This window comes from Sciurus carolinensis, chromosome 8, assembly GCF_902686445.1.
Source record: "Sciurus carolinensis chromosome 8, mSciCar1.2, whole genome shotgun sequence".
NCBI lineage: Eukaryota > Metazoa > Chordata > Mammalia > Rodentia > Sciuridae > Sciurus > Sciurus carolinensis.
The window spans coordinates 100,918,757-100,938,593 of NC_062220.1; the positions used below are offsets into that span (position 1 = coordinate 100,918,757).

General features: G+C 39.5%; 1 pseudogene; it reads left to right on the forward strand.

Moving 5' to 3' along the window:
* The first annotated feature begins 9,920 nt into the window (after positions 1-9,920).
* On the forward strand, positions 9,921-12,201 carry LOC124991368 (splicing factor 3A subunit 2-like; annotated as a pseudogene).
* Positions 12,202-19,837: the final 7,636 nt, after the last annotated feature.

Genomic DNA, 19,837 nt, shown 5'->3' on the forward strand with positions numbered 1-19,837 from the left:
ATTCAAGGTTTGTTAAATCAGATCATATGTAGGAAAGCAAGGTAATAAATAAAGAATGTGTGAGTAAATGGAAGCAAAGTCAAGTAAAGATTTGAGACAACTATCTACGTAATTCTTTCCTTAAAGTCTCCTTTTTGGTGAAAAGGGAATTTGTGAAATCATGTACACTAATCAGATTATTCCAAATAAAATTGCTCAGGCACTTCTAAGTGTTCTTTAGTAAAAACCCAACCTTATGACTATAAAAGTAGGACTGTATTTTAAAAGGGGAGTATGTGGACAAAGAAGCAGAGCTGTGGGTTACTATTAGCTTTGCCAGTGGCCTTGTGTATGGCCTTTTTTGCTCCCATCTGTGAAAAAAGGAACGAGGATGCCCTTTTGGCTTCCATACTGAGTTAGCGTTCTCATGAAATGAATGCAAACACTTTTGAATTCTGCAGCACTCTGCAAATGTAAGGGATTGTTATTATTCAAGTATTCTTCGGAATTGCATTTTGTCTTAACATTCACAGAAAAAGGTGCTACATATGAATTGAAAGATAAAACTGCAGTTCTCTGGGCTGGGGTTGTGGCTCAGTGGCAGAGCACTCGCCTAGCAAGCTTGAGGCCCTGGGTTTGATCCTCAGCACCACATAAAAATGAAATAAAGGTATAAAAAATGTATTAAAAAAAAACTGCAGCTCTCCTAAGTATGCAACTTGTTCTCTGCTTGGCTACTTTTTGCCACTTCTCCAGCTAAATGTAGAAGAATAGACTCCAATGCAGGAGGTGGAGGCAAATTGTTAAGCTCCTTTTCCAACTTCATCAAGATTCTTGGCTTTCTTCTTCATACCAATAGCTTGAATTATTAGGTAGCAGACATGCTGTCAAAAGACTGGATAATTATCTGTCATTTTCCATGTCTGAAGGCAGCCTTCCACCTCTGCAGCTAGATGGATAATCTGTGCTTGCATTCCAAAATTTATTATATTTGGATTTTATGTGGGTGTGCATGATCCCTTGAGGGAGAAACCTCAAGCAACCTTTCTTTTCCTTACCACCTCCATCCCAACCCACACCGCACACACACATATTCGTGCACACTTGTGCACACACACATACAGAGCTCCACATTTATCACACAATCACGCACAGCCCCACATATACATGTATAAAAATACACTCCACACCAGGGCTCTGTGGACCAACACTGACCGAAACACTTTTTAATTTGTTCTTGAATATTTTAGCCACACACACATGTTTTGTATTCTCATTTTCACATCATTTCCCAGTCCATCAACATTTGGTTGTCTGCAATCAAGTGGAAAATACAAAACCCCAAATGCTGATGAACTTTCCACCTGAACTATGGTTGTATTTGTAAAAGTTTATCTTATTGCATAGACAATATGATGGGTAATAGCTTTAGAGTTGAAGATGTCCTATAAAGAGCTATTCACTAAAGGTAAAATTCAAGATTCTGATTCAGTTGAGAATATGATTTGTGTTGTTTGTCATATAGAAAGGGATCTGCAATAATTGATCTCTGTCTGTAGCTCAATTCTCTTTGAGACCATGAACTTGTAATTTTAAGTCATCGTGGATGGTTAAGAGAAAAATGAGTTCCCTCATTCATTCTTAAGTTCTATCAAACAATAATAATCACATAATCATGAAGAACAGTCATGTATTTACATAGAATAAATAATTTATTTCTCAGTGGATTTTATTGAATGGTCATAGTATGGCAGGCCTTGGGAAAATACAGATGTAAGTCAGAGTCATCTACTGTCAGAGAAGCAAACAAGCAGATGGTGACCATGATGAGTGCTGAGATGCCACAGAGCATAGAAGGCTCCCTGCTTCAGAGAGAGGAAAAGGGATTGTCAAAGGCAACTTTTTTGCAGACACAAGAACTGTACCTGTTGCATGAAGACAAGAAGAACATGGGGAATTTAAGGAGGGGTGAAGAATTCCAAGACTTGAGTTTGGGTTCCAATATCAGGAGATAGACAGGGTCCTGGTCATAAGGACAGTGCATACTTGGAGCCTTTTAGGTCAGTCATTCTCAAAGGTGGTTCTCATACCAGCAGCATCAGCATCACCTGGAGTCTCGTTTGTAATGTAAAATCTAGTGCTCCACCACAGACTGAATCAGAAATTCTAGGTGGAGGTCTAGCAATCTGTTTCACCAACCTCTCCAGGTAATTCTGCTGCAATAAGTTTGAGGACCACTAAGTTCTCAACCCTGGCTACACATTACAGCCACCCATGAAGAGTTAAAAAAATTGCACATTCCTATATTTCACCTTCACTCAATTAGTAAATGACTAGGTGAGGCTGAAGGAGAGTCTACTTATGGGTGTCCAACCTGTGCAGTTGCACTGGGTCCAGGCTTGGAAAGGTCCCACATTTGAGCATTGGTTTAATGCTCGGCTATCATCATTTTGAAATTCCTAATAATTTTGGAACCAGGAACCCACATTTTCATTTTGTACTGTCCCCACAAATTATATAACTAGTATATAACTCCACGCCCCTGCTGCTCTAGGGACATTTGGGAGGAAAAGGTAGCTAGGCCTTAAGATTATGTTCAAGATTTCCCAGGTAATTCTAATGGTGGTCAGTGAGGAGAACTGCCAGGTTAAGGAATGTGGTAGAAAAAGTGCAATTCAACTTCAATAAGGGATTTAACAAAATTTCAAGATGGCCTCAAAATTTCAAGATGGACAAATGTTGAGTGGATCAAGTTGCAATTATATTAGGATAAAAACTTTAGACAAATTAAATATAGCAGAATTTCACTGAGCCAAGAACCATACACTAAGAAGGCAGCCATTGAAACCAGAAGCTCAGAGAACTCTGCTCCACAATGTGGACAGGCAGCATGCATAAATAGAAAACAGAAATGAGGTACAGATGGCTTGACTAATTGCAGCTTGGCATTTGCCTCATTTGTACATGATCTGATCAGTCAATTGCATGTGATTGACTGAAGCTTGACTGCTGTGATTGGCTGAGTTCATTACATAAGGATTGATGTATGGAGGCATCCTCGAGCCAAATTTTGTTCAATTAACAATTATATTGATTAAAAATTGATAAAAGATTAAAAATTGGCTGTAAAAGACTGGTAACAACCCAAGGGAGTCCTCCCAGCAAACTTTAATCTCTTTCCTGTTTTACAGAAATGTTCATTGTGATTTGGATAAAGATATTAAAGTAATGACACTATCCAGTACTTTAGTGGACAGAATTGAAATATAACCATCATCAATTTGCCAGCTCACAAGAGCAGTCATGTGCATCTCTTCCCAACTTCATACCCAGAGGAATTACAATGCGAAATCAGTCATGGTAAGAGTATCTACATCACAGAAATTAACAAAAATTTAACGCAGATAGTTAACCATTTACCAACACACTACTTACTATCACCACTATTTATTGAGTACTTGGTCACATTCATATTATTAAGTGTGTTGCATTTTGTAGAGAAGAAAACCAGAGGTAATAAAGGCTGAGTAGCCTTCTTGTGATCCATAAGTAAAGAGATCAAATATAAGCATAAATGCTATCTGTCTCCAAACTTTTCGTTGTTCCACAGTATCCTATCCAGTGAAGAAATTAAGATATAAGATGCTTTTAACAGAATTGAGCGTAGTCCAAATTCAACAAGATAAACACAAAAAGTCTCTTGATTTAAAATTTAAAAAATGGATGCACAAGTACGGAAGGGGAAATTGGCTTAAATATAGACTTATGAAAGAAGATTGGGGTATTAATTGAGAATATACTCTAAATTGATCAATAACATGATGTCCATCCCTGATTTGGCCTCAACTATGACTGATTCACTCATAAGTTCATCAAGTTCCAGGGGCTATAAAGCACCCAGCCACCAGCATGGCTCCTTTCCGTGTAATCACCTGTCTTCACCTTCACTCTTAGCCAGCAGGTCCTTGTTCTATGTCCTCTTTGACATGTGTCCCTTTAGCTTTTCAACAGTCTCTTTTAAGTAAATATATAGTCAGTTCAAAACTCAGACTCATATCAGGCATGGAATACACAAAGACCAGACTCCATTCCCCTGCTGCTCTAGGGACATTTGGGAGGAAAAGGTATCCCCTGGACTCACATTAGTGCTCACCAAGCCTCCCTGATTCTCCAGGTCTTCTTTAACTGATGCCCACTTGGTCTTGTCTGTGGGTCCTGCCATGATCTTCATGACTGCAGTTCTCTGGTTCTATCTCCTCACTCTGGCCCTTCTAGCCATAGTCCTACGAGAAACTACGTGCTCCCCCTGCCCAAGCAGGACACACAAAACCTCTGCAACTCTAACATTTCTACATTCTGACTGTGAGTAACAAGAAAACTGTCACATCATTAGTCATTAGGGAAATGAAAATTAAAATCTCTGTGTGATACCACTACACATCTATTAGAATAGCTAAAATTAAAAAGACATCATACCAAGTGTCGGTGGGTATGTAAATTAACTGAAACTCTTTTACACTGCTGGTGAGAATGTAAAATCATCACTCCCAGATATGACCCTGCCTTTCCACTTTATTTAGAGAAGAGAAATGAAAACACAGGTTCATACAAAGAACTGAACAGGAAGTGATGCCTCCTCAAAATTACCTGAAGCCCAAAGATCAGATGTGGCATTCAGAGAAGGAAAGCAGTTTGGGATCATTTTTAATGGGATCTTCCTCAAGGTGACCCCTGTCACAAGGTGAGATGACAAAAAAGAAGCCAGGTAGAAGATCACAGGAATGTAGTCAGAAGGTCCTAGCAGGAGACCCTCTAAAAAAGCCAGGAAAGTGCTTCTAAAGAAAACCATGTCTTCAACAGCAGCCAGACCACAAAGGCATGAAGAAGAGCCCTCACCCTCACTCTGCAGATGGCAGTTTCTTGCCACTTTAACTGAAAATCAAGTTCAGGGATTTTGAAATACACACAAATCTGAGCATTCTAATTATCAGAGGAAAGCCCAAGGACCTTCTATTACTTGGGAGATGACAGAGAAATCATGGATCCTGCCAGGATAAGGAAAACCCTTGGAATACAAAAATCAACCCACCCTTTGATTATATCCTACAAATAGCACTTGTTTAATGAAATTTCTATGCTTACAGATGCCTCTGAATATGGAAAATGCTTGCATAAATTGTGGTGCATCCATGTGATGGACTGGTATGAAGGAAATTAAGTACAATCTTTAACTTATTTTGAAAACAATGGAGTAGTCTAAAAAAATAATCTTGGCATTAGGTGAAAAATGTGACTCTACACTATTCCAGTGTGATATGTGATCCCAACTCTATCAAAAATTTTATATTGTATTAACATATATATAAATCAACCCCTGGTGTTTTCTTTGGATAGCGATATTTCCGATTACCTTTAATTCCTTCATTATACTTCTCTGCAATCTGAATGATGTCTACAGTTAACCTTGCTAATGTTTCTAAGGAGTGATGTAAGAGCTTGGTGCAGGTTAATGAAAGTTACCTGCTGTCCACCAGCTGCCCCTTAAGAAAGTGTTTAAAGGGACCCAGGAAAGTGCTGCCTGCTTGGTTATAGGGCACCAGTGAGGTCATGTGACATCACCAGCAACCACATGGCCTCCCAGGTTGCGGGGTCAACAGGAAATAGTGAGATTTGGAAAACTCATGCCGTCCAGCACAAGGGTCAAAGAAGCAAGAAATATTTTGGAAGCATTTTCTGTGTGCAAAGTGCAAAGGTCGGCAATTTTCCCGAGGGGCCGGAGGGTAAGAATTTCGGAGGAGAACAGACTTGGAATACTTGGAAAGTGGCGCCCAGTGAGACATCTTTCCCTGTGAAAAGAATACACAATTTTTCTGGAAACTCTTAACACTAGGGTAATTGTATTTTATTTTTTTAATGTTTTAATTAGTGCTTTATAGTCCTACATAGCATTGGGTTCATTGTGACATAATCATATGTGTTTGGAATATAATTTGCTCCACTTTGGTCCCCAGTACTAATTTAAAAATACATCAACATATGCTTCATAGTTCTTGCAGAAAGGGAGATTAAAAGAAAAACCAGTGAAGAAATAATAATTTATTTATATTTAGGTAACATTTCACAAGTTTAAGAAATATTTTTCCCTAAGCACTCCTCAAAGCGGTTTGAGCTGGGAAAACTGGAATTCAGAGATGCTAAATAACCTGTCCAAGGGCACCCAACTAGCAAAGAAGGACAGGATTTGCCTTGTTTGATCAGAAATGCAAGACTTTTGAAGCAACAAATATGGTTTAAGATCTGAGGAAGTATTACCAAACTATTCTTTTCATTATACTAATCCAATGTAGAGAAGAGAAGAACTTTGACTTAAAAAAAATAAAATTATTTCCCCCATAGTTTACCTTGCCCTAGATCACCACATTTAGAGATAAGATTGTTGGATAAAATACTGGACACTTAGTTAAATTTGAATTTGATATTCACAAGGAATAAGTTTTAGCATGTGTATCCCATGTAGTATTTAAAATCCTATATTTTTATATACAAAATCTGGTAATTTCACCTAGACATTGAATTTCAGCCAGGTAGTTTAATGGGGTATTAAACTTGGATAGCATTTTAATTGTTTCTATCTTTGCTTTTCTTACCTCATTTAGAGGCAAGGTTTTAATCTCTGTGTTGTAGCCTGCTGCCATATTTCCTATTGGAGTCTCTCCCAGCAGAGTCCTGGGTCCCAGTCATCTCCAGCAAGCTTTTTTGGATATTGTGCCAGATGACCTTCAATACCTCTTGCCTGGGACAATCCATAGACAGTAAAAACCTTAAAAATAAATTAAAAACCACACATTAACAAAGTGCTGCATAGTAAGACTCAGAGCCAGACGGCCAGAATGAGAAAAATCAATAAAAAAATAATTGCCTTCTGGTTGTTATTGATGGAGCCTCCACACTGATCTCAAGGTTTTCACTCAACGACGTTTTTTTCTTCCCAGGGCCTGAAAGAGACTAAGAAAATATCCTCTAATAGCTTCTGATCATCTCAGTAAAATGAACACTCTCCATCACTCCCTCCAACACTGTATGTGATAGGTTCCTGCTCAACCCTCTGACCGTCGGGCTGCTATCCCATAGGTCCAGGCAGGTACCTACCCTGTGGCCTTTGCACCTCCTGCTTCTTCCACAAGGTCCTTTTCCTTTGCCTCTTACTACCGCAGGAACACATGTTCAGATGCCACCAGTCAGCGAGGCCCTCCCTCACTGTCACCATGTTATTGTATCCTACAGCTCCAGCTACTGTATTTTGTTCGTCACTGCTTGCCATAGAGCTTACTGGTGTTGTCATCCGCTGATCCTCTCTGGAGAGTGAGAAGGAACACCCTCTAGTTTATTCCTGGCTGTAGGAATGCCCAGGGTCTAGCGTGGAGCCTGGTACTTGGCAGGCTCTCTATAAATTCTTGGTGAAAGCGATGACTCCCCATGAGAGATGAACGCACGAGTGAGGAGCGCAAGAGGGGAGCGTTCGCGGGATCGGGAGGAAGCAGGTTCTCAGGGTGGGGGCTATTACCCCTCCTCGGCCCCTCTTGTGGTGTGAGCCCTGTCCCTCACACAGAGTTGACAGAGTTCTCCTGACAGGGATGGTCCCCTCGAAGTCCCAAGGCATCTGCCTGCTCTCCTGCCCCCTGTGCCCACACCATGACTGACTCCACCCCAACTCTCATGCTGCCTGTGAAATAGATAAAAAGTCCTCCCCAACTTCCCAGAGCCAGAGACCAACGACTTCACTTTGAGTGACAGCTGTAATCCCCTTCCTTTCTCACATTTCCTGCCAAAGTCCCTTTGCACCACCTCCTTCCTTTTTTAGGGGGTGAGGGTACTGGGGATTGAACTCAGGGGCACTTGATCCTGAGCTACATCCCCAGTCCTATTTTGTATTTTATTTAGAGACAGGGTCTCACTAAGTTTTTTAGTGCTTTGCTTTTGCTGAGGCTGGCTTTGAACTCTCCATCCTCCTGCCTCAGCCTCCTGACTGGCTGAGATCACAGGCGTGCACCACTGCACCCAGCACCTCCTTCCTTCTATGCCAGTCAGTCCTCTGCCTTCCACTCCTCTCTGTGATAGGCACAGAGTTATGTCCACAGAGAAAACCCTCCCATAGGGCTCTGCTCCCTTCCCCTGTCCTCTTCCCTTCTTCACAGATCAACTTGGTCTCCACTACCTGACCCTCAATAGTGCTTCCACCCACTGAGTTAGGACTTTTACTCTTGCCACTGCATGGAAAACTGTCCCCCTAAGGTCACCAAAGAGTTCCTCTCAAATAGATTCTTGGGATCTGAGCTTTCAGACACATTATATTGGGCACCCTCTTGGAGAAAGACTCTGCTCGGTGGTTTCTGTATCACATTCTCTCCTTGTTCTGCTCTTGTCTATAGTATTATTCATCTTTGACTTTATATAAATATTCCTCTCCTTACCTTGGTGGCCACATATAGCCACACAAGTTGTATAGTATGCAACTTAAGGAACTGCCCACCGTCTGGACTGTAATATGACCAGTTCTTGGAAATGTGCATTGTGCAACCTGTACAGGGTAGCTCTGCATTCACCTCACAAGTTAACATTCTCCACAAGTCCATTTCCATGCACTGAACTTCTCACTTCTCGTACTCACATGGGCAAATTCATCTGATCCAATAATTATAAATACTATATATGTATATCATGATGACTCCCAAATACAAATATTCAGTTCATGCTTCTGTTCTTATGTAACTGATAGGTCATCTGATAGGCCTCTAGATATTTCTCTCTGGGTATCCCACAGGTACCTCAAGTTCAACATTTCCAAATTAGCTCAGTATCCTTATCACCCATCACACCAGATGTTCTCCTAGATACCCTGTTTTGGCTAACAGGTCTATTATCCACCTGCTGACCCCAGTCAGAAATCCAAGAATCAACTTTTTTAGTGTTCTCTGTCCCTCACTCACCCAATCTGATTTATCACCAGGACCTTCCAGATAACTCTAACTCCACTTCTCCTCCTACCCACTCTTCCAGGTATGCCCCTCTTCATCTCATGTAAGCTATTACAGAAGATTCCAAGTTCATCTCTCCATCTGCAATTCATAAAAATGAATTGTCATGTCAGACCCCAAATTGTCTTAATAAAACACAATTCTGATCTTGTTACTTTCTTGTTTTATAATCCTCATCATCCTGGAAAGTATATCTCATCTTTGACAAGCAGTGCCCCCTCTGATGTGGCCTCTGGTTTCATATTATGTGACGCTCTGGTTTCAGATCATCGATACCTCCTGTACCAGCTGTAACAGGCATTACTGTTGCAGAGCAAACCAAACTTCTGACACAGTTCTGCACTTTTTTACTTGCCAGTCCTATGATTGGACACGTCTTCCAGGCCACCTAGAACATGGTCAGCATCAAGTCTATTGTCAGTGCGCCATTCAATGCAGACCAGGTTAACCCTCCCTTCTCTGCCATCCTGGAAATATGTATACAACTCTATACTTGTCTTTATCCCACTGCATTGTAAATTCTTTTTGTTTACATGATGGTCTAAGTGTGATTGCTTTAGGGCCAAGATCATGTCTTTTTCAAACTCACATCCTCTGTGCCTGGCCCAGTGCCTGACACAGAATATGCACTCTATAAATACATGCTGATGAGTGATGAAAGTTAAATGAGTCACCATCTAAATAAGACAAGAAATGGAACACATTTTACATGTTTGGAATTAGTGATTCGAAGTTTTCCCCCAGGGAATGTCTAATTCACATGCATGGAAAGAAGAGGATCTTTCACCAAATCTCTTCCAACATTTTCCCTTTTGCCCATATTTCAGCTTGTGTGAAGAAAAAAAAAAAAACAACTGCAGCCAGCAAATGTCTCCCATAATACTTCTAAGTTTTAAGCATGTGATGATGGGGAGCCCAGGCATGAAAGCACGCTGCCAGCTTGGGGTTAATGAGTGGGTACCTGGAAATAGGTACAGGAGGTAGGGGAGTTAGAACCACTCCAGGTGACTAGATGGCACTAAAGGGATGCAGGTGAGGGTTCATGGAGGGCAGAGGCTACAACTCAGAGACAGAGTCAAAGAGTTCTGCTCAGGGGTCAATCAGAGATCCAAGAAAATATGGCTGAGTCTGTCCTGGTGGAACAACTGCCCTTCAGAATCAAAATCAGAGGTCAGGCAAAAGTTGACAAAAATTTTTTATTCTAATAACATGATGAGAGAAAGAATGAGGAGGAGCTAACATACATACTACTCACCACATGACATACACTGCTGTAAGTTGTCTTATGTGTATTTGAGTTACTTTATCAAATTATGCAGATTAGGGTCTTGGCGTTTACAGAGAAAACCTCTGCAGTGCGGCCTTGGGCCCAGGTTTCTCCCCTGTTCTATGAAGCACCAAGGACTTCAAGCATGGACTGGGGTGAGAGATTGGGAGTGGGGGTGTGGTCTCCACCTCGGAGAGCAACCGTGAGGAAGGGAGCAACTCTGGCAGCTGGCCCTGGAGACCACTGACATCAACAAGGATTCGTATTTTATGAAAAATCACCTGGGATCCTATGAATGCAAATTCTGCCTGATGTTTCACAACAATGAGGGCAGCTACCTTGTGTGCACCCAGGGGAAGAAGCATCAGACCAACCCCACCCAGCCAGCCCTGGAGAAGGTCAAGGTGAAGGTGAAGAAGTTTGTGAAGATTGGCCGCCTGTAGAGACCTGCTTGCAGCTGTTTGGGGATGAGGCCTCCCACGTGCCCCGAGGATGCGCCCACCTGCTGGCGCCGGAGGCCTCCTCCCCCACCCTTACCCGAGCTGGCGCCCTGCTGCGATTGCGCAGCGGCCCCAGCGACCTCGTGCGTGAGGCGTCTGAGGACAGAGCACGCGGATAGGGGCAAAGTGAAACTCCTGGAAGTTGCAGGAGCTCGAGGAGCCCTTGCAGGCTGTGCACCCTCAGGCCGAATGGGCTGGGCTCCTCAGGCCACTCGCCCGGGGCGCCCATGGCCCTGAGCAAAGGGCTGCAGCTGCTGGCGGCCACGCGAGAGCAGCGTGCTGCTGGAGTTGCACAGCCGAGGTGACTGCCTGCTCTTCGAGGCTGGCAAGGTGGCCACGCTGAGCGGAGCTGGTGTTGGCACCAAGGCGTCTACTTGGGGAGAGAGGCAAGCAAGGAAGCATCACTAAAGAAAAATAAAGAAGTTGTTCATTCCCAGTCCGCCTCCGATTCTTTGATTCTTTCCCGAGGTCCTGTTGCTGCAGGCGGCAACAGCTACCCAGGCTACAAAGTGACCAAGCAGAGGGACTCAGAGATAGGCTAGCAGAGTCTCCTATTCCGGATCCGAATACCCCGAGATCGCTGAGGGCAACGTGCCTCGCCACTGCTTCATGTCTGCCTATGCACAGAGGATTGAACCACAGGACGGGCGCTGACAGTATCTGCTGATGGCAGCAGAGCCGTATGAGGCGATCGCCTTCAGGATGCCAAGAGATAGAAAGGGCCGGATGCAAGTTCTGGACTCACTGGAACAGGGAGACCCAGCAGTTCTTCCTTCAGTTCCATTTTAAGATGAAGAAAGCCTCCAGCCCCAGTCAGCCTCCCTATAGGGCCTCCACCCCTTGCTGATGAATTGTCTGCCTCCTCTGCCACCACTGCTAGAGTCTTTGCCCCTGCCCCCACCAGGAGGCCTGCCCCTGTCAACCATGCCCCCGCAATGAACCTGCACCCTTGGGGGCCCCCCCAGGCTTCTCCCAGCTTCCCCCACCAGCTCCTGGCGTCCATTCTCCATCACCAGTTGTCCACATCTGGAGTTCAACCCCCTGCTCCTGGGGTCCACCCTCCAGCACCAGTGGTTCACCCACCAACATCTGGGGCCACCCCCACTGCTTCACGGTCCACCCTGCAGACCCTGGGGTCCACCCACCAGCCCCAGGTTCACCCCCGGGCCCCAGGAGTATAACCACCTACTCCCACAGTTCACCCTCAGGCCCCGGAGTGTGCACCCACCAGTACCTGGGATCCACCCCCAGCTTCCTGGGGTCCTTCCTGCAACTCCTGGGGGGGGGGGGGTCCACCTTCAACCTCCCAGAGTTCTTCTGTCAAATCCTGGGGTGCAATCCCCCAGGTCCTATGCCTCTGATGTTGATGCCCCTTCTCCCCTCCAAAGGCCCAGGGAACATCCCTTCCCCAACTAGCTGAAAAGCTGCCCCCCTTGTATATCTCGTTTCCTATTTATTCATGTTTTCCCACAAAAAGGAGTTGTACAGTCTCCAGAGCCAAGTAAACTACTTCCTGTGGGGGTGGAGATTATGCAGATTAGGGAAACCCAGGTCCAATGAGATGAAGTATCCTTTCCACGGTTACACAGTAAAAAGTCGTGGAAGCCAGAATTTGAAGGAAGGGATTCAGGAAGTAGGCTCTCTCAATACTATGCTGCTTAATAGAAGTGAAACTTCTTGGTTGAATTGTGTGGTATTTCTAATGATCTTTGAATATGCTGCCTAATATCCTGAGAAAAGTATTGTACCAGCTTTTCCTCCTGAAGCTGTGTGAAGCTGGGCATTTCCTTGCCAACCACGAGCATTATCATCAATTTTACTTTTACCAATTAAATATTTTTTTAAAAGTGGTCTCTAATTCTCAGCATTCAATTACTAGTGAAATAATCATTTTTTATTTTCATTTGCATTGTTTGTGAATTTGTTACTCATATTTTTTCCTACTAGCATCCACCTTTTGCTATGATTTTAAAGCAACTATATCTTTAAAATTTACTATTTGATTGTATGTGTTACAAATCATTATACAATTGTCTTTTCTATTTATTTATTTATTTTTAATTTTTTTATGTGTGGTGCTGGGGATTGAACCCAAGGGCTTGTGTATGTGAGGGAAACACTACCAACTGAGCTATCTCCCCAGCCCCTATTTTTTTTAATTGTTTACAGACTGCATTTTGATTCATTGTACACAAATGGGGTACATCATTTCATTTCTATGGTTGTACATGATGTAGATTCATACCACTCATGTAATCATACATGTACATAGGATAATGATGTCTGTCTCATTTCACCATATTTCATACCCTCCTTCTCATTTTCTTCTACATAATTTAAAGTTCCTCCATTCTTCTCTTACTCCCCACCCCCTCACCCCCATTATATATCATTCTCCACTTATCAGGGAAAATTTTCGGCCTTTGATTTTTTGGGATTCACTTATTTCACTTAGCGTGATATTCTCCAATTCCATCCATTTATTTGCAAATGCCATAATATTATTCTTCTTTATGGGTGAATAATATTCCATTGTGTATATATACCACAGTTTCTTTATCCATTCATCTGTTGAAGGGCATCTAGGTTGGTTCCACAATCTAGCAATTATGAACTGAGCTGCTATGAACATTGATGTGGCTGTGTTACTGTAGTATGCTGAATTTAATTCCTTTGGGTCTAAACCAAGGTACAATTGTCTTTTAATTATGTTTATAGTGATTTTACCAAACATAACTTTTTACTTTTTCATGATCAAATAAATTTATAATCTAATTATGAAACTATGCTATTTTATACATCAGCTCCATTATTATTAGTTACTTCATTATTATTCCTCATTGTAAGGCATTACTATATTTTAATCATGAAATATTTTGTATGTATAGGAATCACAGACTATAATACCGCATGCATGCCACCTCTTTCACATTTTACAATGGTGCCATAAACATTTAGCTTCATGCATTTTCAGATCATTTTTAAAATAACATTTAAAATACAGCTAATGCCTCACTCTTCTCATTGTCTTCTCCAACCCCACCCCCTGCTATTTGATCTTCTAAAAATTAAAACATTTTAGCATTTACAGTTATGTCTATGATTCCTTATGAGTTCATTTTTGTGTATAGCATAAAATAAGGGTCCAACTAATTTTTTTCCAAACAGATATCCAATTTTTCCTAGCAAAATTTATTGAAAAGAATTTATTTTTCCCATGAAAATACCTTTGGTACCTTTGTGGAAAATCAATTAAATATATAAGTCTGGGTCAATTTCTAACTCTATTATGTTCCATGGATCATTATGTCTAGCTTTATACCATACCACCCTATATTAATTACTATGGTTTTACAGCAGGTCTTGAAATCAGGTAGTGTACATTCTTCAACCTTATTTCTTTTAAAAAAAAAATTGTTTGGGGGGGAGTCCAGGTCTTTTGCTTATTTATATAAGATTTAAAACAACAATTGTTTTTGCAGAAATAAAGTATTATATTGATGATCAATTAGTTTATTCATGAAAAAAATTCTTGTTCATATTCTGAGACTTAATTGAATCCATAGATTAATTTGGGTGGAACTGGTATCAACAACATTGAGTCTTCAAATTGATTATTCATTAATTACCTTTGTTATATTTTGGACATCATTTTTAAAATTTATTCCTAACTTTATGTTGTTGTAAGTGGTTTATTTTATCTCATTTCTGGCTTATTGCTAGTACATAGAAATGCTATTGAGTTTTATATATTAATCTTATACATCCTGCAACTTTATTAAATTCATTAGTTCTACTAGGTTTCTTCTTTCTTATTTTTAGATTCCTTAAGTTCATATTATCTGCAAATAATAACATTTTGTTTTTCCTTTTCTTGTCTCTACACCTTTTATCTATTTACTTTTTCTTATTTTAGTGCACAGGCTAGGATCTCTAGTAAATAGATAAAAGTGCTGAATCAGAAATCCTTAATTTATTTTTGATCTTAAGTAGAAAACACTGCACTTTGAACTTTGTCATTGAACTTCATTGCAAAGTTTAGTGTTGGCAGTAGTTTCTTTGAAAATTGTCTTTATTGGTTCAGAAATTTTTCTTTGGCAACCCCTTAATCATAGAAATTTTTTTTTAATTGTGAATGAATATTGAATTTTTTCAAATGTTTTTCTATGGTTTTTGAAACAATCATGTGTTTCCTTCTCCTTGAAGCTATTAATATGATGAATTTCATTAATTAATTTTCACTTATTAAAGTCATCTTGCTTTTCTAGGATGAAATCTCTTCCCCCAGGGTGATATTTAGCCTTCATATGCATATAGCTAGGTTTGATATTCTAATTTTTTTAAAAGATATTTGTGCCTATGTTCATGAGGGATAGTGATGTGTAGTTCTCTGTATTCAGAAGTAGATTTCAGTTATTGGGTGTTACCAGGTTATCAGTGGTTTCTAGGGAAAATATATACTATAACCCACAACGACTCAACAGACTGAATTCTTAGTGACATTTCAAGGCGCAAACTGAATCAATTCTCAGACTAACTATTGTCTTTATCCAATGTCCTTTTTCATTTCTGTAATACTGAGGAACTTTCTGAACTGGAATTTTTGTCCTATTTCCAATATAAGTTAACACTCAATATTGTGGCACAAGCAGAGAACAAGTTTTCTGCTGAGAAATCTGAAAATCTATTTCAATTAATTATATTGAATAGTACATAATTTTTCTTTGAGGATTTAGAACCCTTGAGATTGCCTACGTAAATTATAAACAACGGTTTAGAAATAGCAGAAAACTGAATGTCCTAAAAATTTACCTAAGCAATACTGACACCAAAACAGACATGAAGATCAATATAATATAATAGAAAACACAGAGACAGACTCACATAAATTCAGTTATCTCATACTAGACAAAGGCACCATAAACTTACATTGGAGAAAAGATAGCCTCTTCAACAAATGATGTCAGAAAAACTGGAAATCCATATGTAGTAGAATGAAATTGAACCCCTATCTCTCACCCTGCACAAAACTCAAATCAAAGTGGATCAAAGACAGGCATTAGACCAGAAACCCTGCAACTACTAGAAGAAAATGTAGGCCCAACTCTCCATCATGTTGCTTAGAAACCAACTTCCTCAATAATACTCCTAAAGCGCAAAAGTAAAATCAAGGATCAATAAATGGGATGGTATCAAACTAAAAAGTTTCTTCACAGCAAAGGAAACAATCAAGAACCTGAAGAGAGAACCTACAGAATGTAAGAAGTTAATGTACCTCAGAGAGAGTATTAATCTCCAGGATATACAAAGAACCTAAAAAACTTAACACCAAAAATAATAATAATAATAATAACCCAATCAACAAATGGGCAAAGGAACTGAACAGGCACTTCACAGAAGAAATATGAATGGTCAAAAAATATATGAAAAAATGTTCAATAATCTAGCAATTAGAGAAATGCAAATTAAAACTACACTTCAATCCAAATGGCAATTATCGAGAATACAAGTAACAATAAATATAGTAAGGATGTGGAGAAAAAGTATGCTCATACATTGCTGATGGGACACAAATTGGTGTAACCACTCTGAAAAGCAGTATGGAGGTTCCTCAAAAAACTTGGACTGGAACAATCATTTGACCTACTTACCCCACTCCTCGGTATATATCTAAAGGACTTAAAATCAGCATACTATAGTGATGCTGCCACATCAATGTTTCTAATAGCTCAAGTTACGATAGCTAAGCTATGGAACAAACCTAGGTGCCCTTCAACAGATGAATAGATAAAAGAAAATGTGGCATATATACACAATGGAATATTACTCAGTCATAAAAAAGAATAAAATTATGGCATTTGTTGGTAAATGGAAGACTATCATACTAAGTGAAATAAGCCAATCCCAAAAAACCAAAGATCAATATTCTCTCTGATATGTAGATGCTGACACAATAAGGGGGAGAAGGGAAGAATTGAAGTTCATTGGACTAGACAAAGGGGAATTAAGGGAAAGGAGGGGGAATAAGAATTGGAAAAACAGTAAAATAACTTTATATTTATATATGAATACATGACCTGTGAAACTCCACATCATGTACAACCACAAGAATGGGATCCTAATTAGAATAAGTTATGCTCCATGAATGTGTAATATGTCAAAATATACTCTACTGTCATGTATATCTAAAAACAACAAATAAACAATAAAAAACAAATTTTAAAAATTATCCAAGCAAGTATGCTTTGGAATATAATCACAAAGTAATTGTAATATTTATTGCTATATCTTAAATTTTTCTGGGCCTAATTTTTCACTTGGATGATATTTGAGATGAGTGCCATGAATCTTCACGTAATTTTCCACCATAAAAAGTTTTATTTCAGCAATTAAAATGTCTAGTTCTGTGTAATAGAAGTGACTTTATTCTAGACGGTTAAATCTTCAATCCCTCCACAAGCTCAGAACTATTGGAGATGAAGTCCTGAAGTCAAGAAAGTCAGTGTTAGAACACTCCCTCTTCTCTATTTATTTTCTATCTCTATGTATTCTTCCCCAACTCTAGCTTTGGTGTGCAGGAAAGGAATAGCAGAAAATTTTTACAGCCCCTAGTTCATTTCATGCTCTCTGATTTTTGCAGTTATCTGAACCAGAGTCTCTCCCAGGATCTTTGCATGGTTTGGGGGAATCCTATCTCCTTTGTCTCCAGTAGTCTTTAATCTACAATTTCCAAGGTGTAGGTAATACATTCTCCCTACTTGATCATTTATATCTCCTTCCTTAGTTGTTGGGTAACCAGCTCAAAGGGAAATATCTTCATGTTAAGATCTCCCCTCTCTAGTTGCTCCTCATGAAAATAATAGAAAAACTCCACACTGACTCTCCATTGCAAACACCCCACCACTGAGAAACACTTGCTGAGTCTGAGATCCTTCAAACACTTTCAGTGTCAACTTCCCTAAGAAACCACTGCTTCACAAGTAAGAGAAAATATTTGACCTTTGACTTTCCGTGCCTGGCTTATTTCATTTAGCATGACGTTCTCCAGTCCTATCCATTTACCAGTAAATAGTATAATTTCATTCTTTATGGCTGAGTAAAGCTCCATTGTGTAAGCATATATCACATTTTCATTATCCATTCATCTTTTGATGAACACCTAGGCTGGTTCTATATCTTGGCCATGGTGGATTGTGCACTACAAATATTGAAATGTGTATACAATTGTAGCATGCTCAGAAAGTGAAGAATCAAATGTTTTCTCTCATTTGTAGAAGGTAGAGAGAAAAAGTGAAATCATAATCTCTTATTTTCAGTTGATTTCTGCCTTTGATGCAGGTTAGAGATGTGAGACACAAAATCTAATTCTGATTGCTTCTCTAGTAAATCCCTCTTCAGTGGTAGGTGGTAGACATGAAGACATGGTACTCATATCCTCCTTTAATAAAAGATTGTATTGCCCCAATTGCTAGGAATGCTTTCACTGGACCGTCTTCCACTAGCAGTCCCTCTAAGAATTAATTCAGTCACAGAACTCTCTCTCACCCAAGGTCACACCCTTGCAGAAACAGCCACCATCCAATGATTCATTAAAGCAGAGGTATCAACCATCTGTCATTCTGATACAACATGGTACAATTCTAACAGGTCTTTTTAGATCCAGAATTACCCCGCGGGGTTAGCTGAGACTGTGGACCTATACCACAGCTCAGCTTCTTACTTTACCCAATCCTTCTTCATACCTATCTTTCATAGATTTGATACCAACAGCACTACTGAATAAGCATTTTAAACACTAGCCTCTAGTTTAGAGTCCATGTCCAAAAAAAATAAAATAAAATAAAAACTGACAATAGTGTCACATCATTGAACAATGTGACATTTATTGATCATGTTACCCCAGGCCAAATGTCTACATTTATGTCTTAAAACACCATTTAAAACAAAGAGCACAAATAATGATTTTAATTAATGACCTAAAGTTGAAAAGGAATATGTATACATACAAGAAAAATACTTCAATCTTGATATAATTTTGTATGAAATATTAAACACCATATTTTGGAGATTTAAAGCTCAAAAACTTGAATTTGTCTGAATTACTCATTTCTTTTTCTTTTGTGCTATTTATATACTTTTGCTTTTGTAATGCACATATAACAATCTGTTGCAATTATCTTAATACCAGACTGTGGTTTATCAAAGACAAGGATTATCTCTTATTCATATTTGTACTCTCAGCACATAGATATGAAACGCAATATGAATCAAAATTAGAAATACTTAGAAACTGAGATGGAACTCAGTAAATAAAAAAACCACAGAAATGAAGACTAAACTAGGAAGATCAAGAATAAGCAAACATACAGATTACTTTTTTAAGAAAAGCAAAATTTAGAGGAGAAAAAGATTTCAAAATAAATGTAAAAATTACAAATATTGAAGATAGACAAAGAAGAGTCAAAATATGTAGACAATGAATCCCTGAAGATGAAAAATAAATCAAGGGGAAAGAACAAATAACAAAAAAGTATAAATCAAGAAAATTCTCCTGAATTTTCCTTTGTGAGAACTCTATCAAGTGTAAGTCTCAGAAAAAACAAATGACTAAAGAGACATGAACATAGGATTGATGGTAAACATGAAATATGTGGTTACTTTTAGGACTATTTTAAATTTGTCTTTGATGTACACTCACACAGAGAAGAAATATGTTTCTAGCTTGATCCACCAAAGAGACATAGACATAACAATCAACCAAGAAACAGAGATTCTCCCTAACAATCAAATTTTGTCTTTTAAAATATTTTCCACTAAAATAAGCCAGAACTTCTTAGCCGATTTGAGGTTTGGATAGAAAATGTGCAAGATAAACCTGAAACATCTTGTCAATAGCTGGCAGTGAAGAAGCTATTGAAGACTGTTAGGGTCATGTCACAAGGACTCAGACCAACTTGAAGAGCCTCCTTTGGACAGAGTATGGAACAATTTGGGCTTTGAAATGGATAATAATTGTGATTGATTGAAACTCACAGCACATGTCTAATGTCTAAAAC